This window comes from Chiloscyllium punctatum, chromosome 40 (assembly GCF_047496795.1).
Source record: "Chiloscyllium punctatum isolate Juve2018m chromosome 40, sChiPun1.3, whole genome shotgun sequence".
NCBI classification, from domain to species: domain Eukaryota; kingdom Metazoa; phylum Chordata; class Chondrichthyes; order Orectolobiformes; family Hemiscylliidae; genus Chiloscyllium; species Chiloscyllium punctatum.
In genome coordinates this window covers 47,540,562-47,552,394 of record NC_092778.1, presented here as the reverse complement: position 1 = coordinate 47,552,394, position 11,833 = coordinate 47,540,562, and positions in this window count along the sequence as shown.

Below are 11,833 nucleotides of genomic sequence, written 5' to 3'. Positions count from 1 at the left end.
TGATTAGTTTTCGGTACCTCAAGTTTAATGTGCTTGCCTCCTAGTTAGTGTGATTGGCTGCTCCAGCCCACTGAGATGTCGTCTCGTAAAAGTGAGTGCCTGACACAGATTGATACTGATGGATTAATTGAGTTCTTGCGCGCGTATGCTCATTAAAGTGACAAGTGACAATGATGGAGAATGGAATTTTTTCCTGCACAATTGGATCTGCAAAGGTCAAATTACTTTGAAGCCCTGCTAAGCAACAATGATTGAAACCAACCAGCCTTGCCTGACCACTTCTCAGCCTGTATATTTTGACAGTGAAGCAAATGCTAATACTGAAGGAACTTGGAAACCCTTAACCAGAAGAGCTTTTGCAAAATGTTGTTTTGAAATCCAAAGGAACAGTCAGTATTTGCTTCGAACTTTTATCATCTCATCCTTCCATCTACCCTCATTTCGAATTCCTGTTCTCTATTAATTTCACTCCCCCTTCTTAAAAAATACATCATGACAGTGGAAGTCTGTCACTATGTGGTTCAAAATATCGCCATTTTGCTTATAGCATGGGGGTGTCGTGGCTTCCAAACTAGCTACGTCTTTACTTAAATCTTAGTTTTGCTCATTAAAAATGGGAGAAAATAGGAGCGTTGTTATTAACATTGTACAACTGGGGCTCCAACATCTGAATTATAGCAGACCTCCACCTTAACTCCCCTCCTGTTTGATGACAGGGAACTGACACAATGGCAGCTCTTCCAGCTACTCATTCATCATATATGTATGAGGTTGGCTGGGTGCCTTTCTTGTCGCTGTAGCTTCAAATCTCCTCCCAAGGACTTAAACATAAACATCCAAATTGACTTCCCAATGCAATAACAGGGGAGTGCTGCACTGTCAAGACTGTCAAATGAGAAACAAATATGAGTTTTTGTCTGCCTCTCTGATGGGTGCGAAGCATTTGTGGCACCTTTCCAAAGAAGAACAGGGAAGTTATCCCTGATATCCTCATCCACATTTACTCCTCAATTAACATCACAGAAGCAGCTTACCTGGCCATTAACACTTTGACATTTGTGGGAGTTTGTTGTTTCTGTCTTGGCTGCGCACTTGCTACATTAACAAGTGACTACTTTCCAGAAAGTACTTCATTGGCTGTAAACATTCTTTTATTCATTCACAGAATGTGGGCATCCTTAGCTGGACCATCATTCATTGCCCGTCCCTAACTGCTCTGAAGAAAGTGGTGGTAAGTGCCTTCTTAAAGCGCTGCAGTCCGTGCGCTGTTAGGGAGAGAGTTCCAGGGCCTTTTTACAGCAAAGTGAAGGAATGTGATATCTCTCCAATTCAGGAGGGTTTGTGGTTTGGCAGGAATTTTGCACCTACTGTCTTGTTCTGCTAGGAGGTAGAGGTTACAGGTTTGGAAGGTGCTGTGCGTGCGTTCGTGTTACTGTCTGCCTATGTTTATGTGGGTGTGGGTGTGAGGAAACCAGTGTTAAAGTTCAAGGTGTTGCAGAGCATCTCGTGGAACAGAGTTGGTCAACCTTATCACATAAGGGGCAGTATCACAACTTTTCTCTCCTTCTGGAGGGGTGGGAGGTTGGAGCACAAAGTATAAGTGCGAAACTTTCAGAAAGGTGAGTTTGGCACCGCAGTAAGCACGAATTACACAAAAAAAAACTTCTGAAGCAATAAATTGATCATTTAAATACATCACAGACTGACAGAATCATTTTCACTCACTCATAGACAGACGGAATCATGAGCACCAGAGAACAGGATGAGTTTATGACCAAGCAAAAGAGTTAGGGTTAACTAACATTGACCTTTGTTCATCTTTAGTGGTACACACTGAACTCAACTCAATGGATTTCATGTGTGTGAGGTTGAAACAAGACAATTCTGAAGAAGTCATATCAAACTTGAAAATTTAACTCTGTTTTTCCCACATACACACATAGGGTCATTGAATCATGCAGCATGAAAACTGACCTTGCAATCCAATTTGTCCATGCCAACCAAGTTTCACAAACTAAACCTGACCCATATCCCTCTAAACCTTTCCTATTCATGTATCCTTTAAATGTTGTAACTGTACCTGCATCTATCTGTCACTTCCTCTGGCAGTTCATATGAACCACCCTCTCTGTAAAAAAAGTTGTCCATTTTAAAATGTTCTCCTTTCATCTTAAATATATGCCCTCTAGTTTCAAACCTTGACACCTTGGGAAAAAACCTTTGCTCTTCACCTTATCTATGCCTTTCATGACTTTATAAATTTTCATAAGAATACCCCTCAATCTCCTACATTCCAGGGAAAAAAGTCCCAGCCTATCCAGCATCTCTTTACAACTCAAACCCTCCAGTCGTGACAACATCCTATTCAATCTTTTCTGAACCCTCTCCAATTTAATATTATCCTTCCTATAGGGTGACAGGAACTGTACACAACACTCCAAAAGTAGCCTCACCAATGTCCTGTACAACCACAACGTGACGTCCCAGCTCCTTTACTTGAATGGTCTGAGCAATGAAGGCAAGCAAGCTAAACAGCTTCTTAATCACTCTACCTACCTGTCCACAACTTTCAGAGAACTATGTACCTGAACCCTTAGGTCTCTTGGTTTGACAACGTTACCCAGGGCTCGAGCATTAATTGTATTAGTTCTACCTTATTTGTTTTACCAAAATGCAAAACCTCACATTTACCCAAATTAAACTCCATCTGCCACTCCTCAGCCCATTGGCCCAGTTGGTCAAGATCCCTTTGTAATCTTAGATAACCTTCTACACTGTCAATTATCCCACCAACTTTGGTATCTTCCATAAACTTACTAACCATGCCTCCTAAATTCCAACTCATTCATATAATTATAACCATGCAAACATTAGCAGACAGCATTACTAACACACACAAATAATCACACACACAAAGAAAACATCACTCTCCCACACACACATACATGCGCACACACACTCATACACACAATCACAAAGATAATCACACACAAGCATATAGAATCATTAACACACGCAAATAATCACACACAAAAAACATACACATCACTCTCCCACACATACACATACATACAAACAAGCGCACGCGCACACACACTCTCAGACACACACTCATACACATAATCACACACAAGCATATAGAATCACTAACACATTCACTCACCCACTCACTCACCTACTCACTCGCCTACTCACTCGCCTACTCACTCGCCTACTCACTCGCCTACTCACTCGCCTACTCACTCGCCTACTCACTTACCCACTCACTCACACCCACTCACTCACTCACCTACCCACTCACTCACTCCCCAAATCGCTTACTAACTGTCCAGGCCCAAGCAGCCTGCTCCCAATCTTGATTGCTGTTCTTCAGAGACAGGTGACTGTGTAGGAGGACAAGTCTTAGCTCAAAATTGTCTAATTTTACCTGCCAGCATAGATTGGAGGCCTGTGACCAGTGGTGTGCCACAAATATCGGTGTTGGATCCACTGCTTTTTGTCATTTATATAAATTATTTGGCTGTGAGCATTGGAGGTATGATTAGTAAGTTTGCAGATGACACCAAAATTGGAGATGTAGTGGACAATGAAGATTACCTCAGAATACAACAGGATCTTTGTCAGAAAGGCCAATGGGCTGAAGAGTGGCAGATGGAGTTTAATTTAGAGGTGCTGTATTTTGGAAAGGCAAATCAGAGCAGGACTTATACACTTAACTAGGTAAGGTCCTAGGGAGTGTTGGTGAACAAAGAGACCTTGGAGTGGAGGTTCATAATTCCTTGAAAGTAGAGTTACAGGTAGATAGGATAGTGAAGGAGGCGTTTGGTAAGCTTTCCTTTATTGGTCAGAGTATTGAGTATTGGAGTTGGGAGGTCATGTTGCGGCTGTATATGACATTGATTAGGCCACTTTTGGAATATTGCATGCAATTCTGGTCTCTATCCTATAGGAAGGTTGTTGTGAAACTTAAAAGAGTTCTAAAAAGATTTACAAGGATGTTGCCAGGGTTGGAGGATTTGAGCTATAGGGAGAGGTTGAATAGGCTGGGGCTGTTTTCCTTGGAGTGTTGGAGGCTGAGGGGTGACTGTATAAGGGTTTATAAAATCATGAGGGGTATGGATAGGATAAATAGACAAAGTCTTTTCCCTGGGGTGGGTGAGTCCAGAACTTGAGGGCATAGGTTTAGGGTGAGAGGGGAAGGATATAAAAGAGACCTAAGGGGCAACTTTTTCATGCAGAGGGTGGTACGTGTATGGAATGAGCTGCCAGAGGATGTGGTGGAGGTTGGTACAATTACAACATTCAAAAGGGCATCTGGATGGGTATATAATAGGAAGGGTTTGGAGGGATATGGGCCAAATAGTGGCAAATGGGGCTAGATTAATTTAGGATATCTGGTTGGCATGGATGAGTTGGACCGAAGGGTCGGTTTCCGTGCTGTACATCTCTATGACTCTGATTATTTTTCTGTGGAACATTTACAGTTCTAGCCTCTTCAGATTGTCACAGCCATCTCTCCTTCTCATGTGCTCTCCTTTCTCACCCAAACCATTTTCTGCCTGTAAACAACTGCCTCAGCTGCTTTAAGGCTACATTGCCAGGTTAATATCTAAACAGAAGACAAGAGAACTCCTTCCAATTTCACTTCCAGAAACTTAAATCACACCTCTGAGATTTCGCAGAGAGTCTATGGGGCTCTGGTAGAGTTATCGATTCTCCTTAATTGTGTTGGAGTCACCAAGAAATAAAAGATCTGGGCACTGCCAGGAATAACTCAGGAGAGACGTGGAATGATCTCAAAGAGTAGCAAGTTTTGAGAGCATGGAGGGATTTGAAAGCAAGGAAGAAAAGTCTCAATCTGTAATATAGACAGTGCAGGACCTGCAAACACAGCAAACACAGGTGACAATGTGTCAAGGTGTGAGCAAAGAAAAGGTTATCAGGTTTTCTTGGTGAACTCAAGATGAGATCAGGGAGGACAGAGGCAGGGTAATAGAACATAGAACATAGAACATTACAGCGCAGTACAGGCCCTTCGGCCCTCGATGTTGTGCCGCCCTGTCATACTAATCTGAAGCCCATCCCACCTACACTATTCCATGTAATGGTATAAAGGTGGACAAAGGGAGCCGAGATGAAGTGAGGAAGGGAATCTTCTCTCAGGTCAAACAAGACACTGAGGTTGACAAGAAAACCCGACAGCAGGCCTCAGGAGAGAACTGGATCAGTCAATTATTTGCCAGTTCAATGGTGTCTGCCATGGAAGCTGCTGTGAGATGTCTGAGATTGGATTATGGTGGTTTGTAAGATGTCATGGGCAGATTTTTGATTTTGAATACATTCCAGTCTGGTTCAAAGACTCAAAGTGAGATTTTTTTTAAAATACAAAAACATACTTCCAATCATGAATAACTTTTTTAAAAAGTGACTTAGTGTACATTTTGCTGTTTATTTACAACCAAGCACACTCAGATACGGAGCTGGGATCTGTGCACAAGACCGTGACAGGTTGAGATAAGCTGAATAATAGAAAAGTTGTCTCCTTTGGTTGATAGTGCAAGGATGTGGGGCAGGAGTCTTAGACCTCTGGGAAAGAGATGCAAAAGGAAAGGTAAGTTTTTTTTTATATAGTGAATGGCAATGATGTGGAACTCATTGCTTACAAGTCAGTGGAAATGGAAACAGTAAATAATTTTAAAAGGACACTGGATTGGAGTATAAGGGAAATAAACTTACAGGGATAGACGGGGGAGCAGAGCTGACTGTATTTCACCACAATGGCTTGATGGGCCAAACATCCTCCTGATTGATTCTGCACTTTGCTACTTGACATCATTTCTAGAAAGCCATATTTGATGGCAGCGAAAGAGGACTATCGTGGTTGGACTGAGGTTGGCCAGGTGGATCTCGCTGAGCATCAAAGAAACCTCAGAATCTGAGATGGATACAGCCGATGTCACAGCCTCAATTCGATGGGGCGGGTGGATGTAGTGATTGGAATGAAGGCCAAGTGGATCTCAATGACTGCGAGTCCCTGATTGGGGCTGGTAATCTGGGCCAATCAGGGAGCCCTGGCTGACACATATAAACAGGAGAGTCAAAGGGGCTGGTTCTGAGCTGGCTGGTCAGAACCCATGTAAATAAAGGGTGACTTGGTGATGGGATACCTGCCTCCATGGAGTTACTGCAAGGACAGTGTCAGCTGCCGAGTTAAATCAATACTCTGTGAAGGTATCTTGATGAAGCTGATTACAGGCGCATAAATACACAACTTTAACAATACCAAATGACATTATGTGGCATCTCTAATATAATAAAACTGTCCAAGATGCTTCACATGAAGTTAAAAAAAACCTCAAAACCTGACACTGAGCCACTTTAGGACAGATGATCAAAATTTTGCTGGAAGACCATTTAAAATGGAGCATTTTAAAGAAAGGCAGAGATATCGAGAGTCAGAAGAGTTTAGGGAGGAAATTCCAGCGCTCAGGGCCCAGAGAGTGAAAAACACAGACCACCAATAGTAGGGTAATGGAAATGTGGGATGTTTGAGGAGCGAGAATCGTAGAGATGGGTTGTGGACCTGGAGGAGATTACAAAGCTGGGCAGGGCGAGGGGTTTGAAAACAAGAATTAGAATGTTCTGACTAAGGTATTGCTTCACCAGGAAGCAGAGAGAGAGAGCTGAATGGATGTTTGTGCAGCCTAAGTCACTGATTCCTGCATTGAGGTTGTTGAAGGGGAAAATCAAACAATGAGTCCTCTAGGCGCTAACTCTACCCTGGTGCCAGACCTCTATTAGCCGGTCAGCTTCAGCAAGCAGGGACCTGACTGAGATCTCGAGCTAATTAGATTACTCCATATGGTTACTTCATTTTGTTAATTGAGGTCCCAACTGTTTTGCTCCAATGAAGCCCTCAGGGAAATTGCTGTGTACTGTTCCCATTTTATTGCAAGTTGCTCCGATTCATTTATTGTGCTACTCCTGTGCTCTTTATTTCAGTCTTGAACTGAGTACTTCATTGTGTTCAGGTAAAGCCACAATTCTTGATTAATTTTTTTTTGAAAAGTATAGACCATACCAAGAGTAAAAGTAATTTAACGGACGAATGGAATGTGGAAAGCTAACTCTGGGCATTATATAATGTGAGTGATAAGGAATCAATGAGTCATATAGAGACGAAGGGTCCACTGCTCTTGTCTATATTCAACTCATTTTATCCATTGTGTGAACACAGCCAACATTATTCTATATTCCTTTTACTATTTCAGAAATAAAAGCAAGAGAGCATTGATTTAAAACTCAATGAGTATGTCAAAGGGGTAATTGCTCCATAGAGAATCTAAAGTCATTAATGTGCTAATAAAACGCACAATAAACCATTGAATGGTGGTCTTCCTTATCAAAGGTTTAGAGACAAAGAAATGAAAGGAATGGAATGGCACGGCTCAAAATGACAATATGCGCTGTTATCTCTCATTTGCAGAATTAATTTTTCTCACTGCATTTCCAAAGGAATCGTTCTCCTATCATGTCTGGCCACTTGCCATCTTAGTCTAAGAGGGGGGTGGTGGGAGACAAATAGCTTAATAAGGTGCTCCACGGTCAATGAACGACTTTTTGAAGTTTAATCATAAATATTCGGTAGGTGAATGCGGCAGCCAATTCTCTCACAGCCAGGTCTGAGGAACAGAGAACAAAGGGAGGACCAGATAACTTGCCTAATTAGTGCGTTTCATAGAATCCCTGCAGTGTGGAAGCTGGCCATTCAGCCCTTTGAGTCTACACTGACCCTCCAAAGAGCACCGCACCCTATCCCACCCCACCCCCCCCCCCCAACCCATGCCTGTAACCCTTCATTTCCCATGACTAATCCACCCCACCCTCCAAAACACTTCCCATCAACCTTTCTGTCGGCCATCTCAGTAAAAGGGTGCACTTGTGTAACGCCTTTAGCATCCTCAGAATCGTCACAGAATCATTTTTGGACAAAAGTTTCAGACTGGGGACCACAAAAAGGCAAGTTTAAAGACAATAGCGAAGGAGGGGAGAGGGGGAGACATTTAGTAAGGAAATTCCAGAGCTTAGAGCCCCAGGAACTGAAGGCAAGGGATGTCATTAGAGGAAAGATGAAAATTGGGCATATGCAAGTTGGAGGAGTACAGGTTATGGGGCTGGAGGAGGTTGCAAAGGATGGAGGCAGGAGAGGGGAGGTCAGCGAGAAATTGGAAAACAAGGGCGGCAGTTTTCCAGACTGGGAAGCCAACAGAACCAACAGAAAGGATACTGATTGGGAAAGATCAGCCATGATCATATTGAATGGCGGTGCAGGCTCGAAGGGCTGAATGGTCTACTCCTGCATCTATTGTCTATTGTCTAAAGGCACATTCAACACTTGCTCAGGACACACTGAATCTTCAACCTACTGGTCAAATTCAGGAGTGCATTGGGAGTGGATCGGATGAAGGGCTGGGTAATCTTGGACTGTAGCTCTGACACAGAGCCAGGAGGGTACTTTTGTTCCTCCTGGGATCCTGCTCAGTTAATTAGAAAATTTTGGACTTATCATCGTGGCCCAGCAGTCTTCTAAATCCTGAGAATATTAATTGCAGCTTGATTGCTGTCTGCTACACTCAGTCAGGATTTAATTTTGATGTTAATTGGGATGACCTTTATCTCAGGACTGTCTCTGGCTGACATACTGGAATTCCAGAAAAGTCCAGTTCATGAAGCCATTCCCCCAAAGTATCCAACCTCTCCCTGTTGGAATGTGCCAGGTGCATGAGGCAGAGTCACAGCAACAACAACAACTTACATTTCTACAGCGCCATATACACAATTAAACACAGTGGTTAGCACTGCTGCCTCACAGCGCCAGAGACCCGGGTTCAATTCCTGACTCAGGCGACTGACTGTGTGGAGTTTGCACATTCTCCCCGTGTCTGCGTGGGTTTCCTCCGGGTGCTCCGGTTTCCTCCCACAGTCCAAAGATGTGCACGTCAGGTGAATTGGCCATGCTAAATTGCCCATAGTGTTAGGTAATGGGGTAAATGTATGGGAATGGGTGGGTTACGCTTCAGCGGGTCGGTGTGGACTTGTTGGGCCGAAGGGCCTGTTTCCACACTGTAAGTAATCTAATCTAATCTAAACATTCAAAGTTACTTCACAGGACCTGGTTTCATAAAAACCAGGTATCACAGCAAACAGCATAAGGAGATGTTAGAGTAGAAGACAAAAAGGTTTCGAGGAGAAAACAAGAGGTAGCGAGGTGGAGATGTGTGGGGCAGGAATTACAGAGCTTAGCTAAGTGAAGATGTGGCCATCAGTGTTCTATAAGGTAATGGGGTTAATATTCATACTGCATTGGCGCTACCTATATTACCTGACATCATACACAGTCTATGGGTGGGGACTAGGAGCTGTATTCCATCTCTCGGAGGGAGCAGGTGTATTGGCACCAGCTCCCTAAGGCCCAAATTAATTATGCCTGACCAAACATAATTGCACTTACTGTTATCATGCAATAAACCTTCTTGTCACCTCAGAACTGTGCCTCTTCTGTAGATTCTATTGCAGTGTATGCCCTACGCTCAAGACCAAGCAATAACAAAGGAGGATTGGTGACAATGATTCACCTCAAACAATCCTTACCCAACACCACATCATGAGAGAGGCTTGAATTCAATGAAAAGTAAATCTGCAGTTACGAGTCTAATGATGATCTGAAACCATTGTCTGGAAAAATCTATCTGGTTCACTGATGTCCTTTAGGGAAGGAAAATGCCATCCATACCTGGTCTGGACTACATGTGACTCCAGACCCACAGCAATGTGGGTTGACTCTTAACCATTTGGGATGGGCAATAAATATTGGCTAAGTCAGCAGTGCCTATATCCCATTTTAAAAATCAAGGTACTGGGAGTGGTCACTTAGGAAAAGGTATCACATGTCTGCAACGATGCAGAATTAATCCCACGAGGGGGAGAAGACAAGCAGAAGACCCAGAAGAAAATAAATATTTCAAGCAAGTGAGTTTCTCACTTTAAGAAGACACAGACTTTAAGAAGTCCATCAGCAGCTGAAACATACCGACCAGAGAGTCAGCAGTGACTGGAGAAATAAGAAAAAGGCAAGTTCAGTAACCCAAAGGTAAAGCTTAATTGAGAGGCATTGGGTTAAAGCTGAAGGCTAGAAAAAGAGGGAAAGGTCAACCAGCAGGAGACCTGCTGCGCTTTTCCAGCATCACACTTTTCGACTGTGATCTCCAGCATCTGCAGTCCTCATTTTCTTCTAGAAAATACTTTGCCAAAGGTAGACCATGCAGAACGCACTGTTAGATTTCAGGGAGATGTCAGCTCTTAAGATGCACCATTGCTTCAAAATCAAACACAATGCAGAAGTAGTGCACAGTTAAAACACTGCAGAGAAGCAGGAGGTTATGCATGGAAAGATGGTACAGTAGTCTCCTTTACAAATGCTAACCAAGGAATTTATAGGGGAATTGGATCCATTACAAAACTTATTTAAGGCGATGGACAATCTATTGATACAGTGTGTTAAGGTCGCTATCTTATTAGACCAGTTACCATGACAAAGGAATTAGAAGTTACACCCTACAGAGACAAGGTTTGAGTGAACAAAACTGTCAAAATATAGCATTGCTACAAGATATGTTGCATTGAGTTGAAAATATTTCAGGTGTTTGAAATCAACCGACTTCACTTTTCAACCTGAATGCATGCTTTTGCTTCCTTATGAGAGTGGAAGACATTAACTAACTCTGAGAGAATGACTGTTCCAGAAACAAACCATTGTCCATCAACCATTCAAAGGGTACCCAGTTGATTTCATTGGGCTTCCTAGACTCATGGTGGAACCCAAAAAGAGGAAAGAATCTGTTGAGATGACGTACTTTGTCATAAAGGTTTCATTTTGTCAGGAAGAAATAATGGCCAGCAAGGCAAAGAAAGGTCAGGGAAAATCAATAAGAACAGAAGGTCGGCGAAGGTCAGGCAACCATTCATCAGTATTGTTTTGGGGGATGACCCAAATTCCAGGCCAACTGGCCAACAACAAATTGTTTAAACAACGACAGCATTTTGCAATCATGGATGATTTACCAATGTATGACAGATTTCGAGTTATTCTAGCTTCCTTTCAGAAAGATGCATTCAAAGAATTCATTAGAGACACAAAGGCACTGCCGGGCCTACTGCCAGGGCTCAGTCAACAGTGTGATGGCCAATTAGCTTCTCAAGGGCAACTAGGCCTGGGTAATATGTGCTGGCTAGCCAGAGATGCCCACATTCCCACGAATGAAAACTAAAAAAACTCATAACTCATTGTGAAAACTGTACTGTGTTTTCATTGTGTAAAGCTCTCCTGTCACAGCCAAAGGCAGATCAGAAATTAAAACTTAGCGAAACAAGCAAGAAACATTGAACACAGAGAACGGAAATGAGCTGCATAAACCATTTGAACCCATTCAGGAATCTTTCACTGATCATTGTCATTCAGGAGAACAGTTAATGCCAGTGGCATAACTGGAGAGCAGCAATCTTTCAGTAATACGGCCAAGAGTCTGGAAACGTGTGCTTCAACAAGGCAAACAGCCACTGAAGGTGACCAGCCTGATCAAGAGACATAAATTTAACCCTAACTCCATAGGAGTCAAATTAACATCCAACAATTCAGGAAATGGTCAACAGGAAGAAAGTGCCTCAACTATGTGTCCAGGGTACTGCATAAGAGAGCTTATCTCTCCCAATTAGAAAGAAATTCTAGTTTGTGCAGTAATCCACAAATTACTGCAAATAAGAAAGTACATTTCAA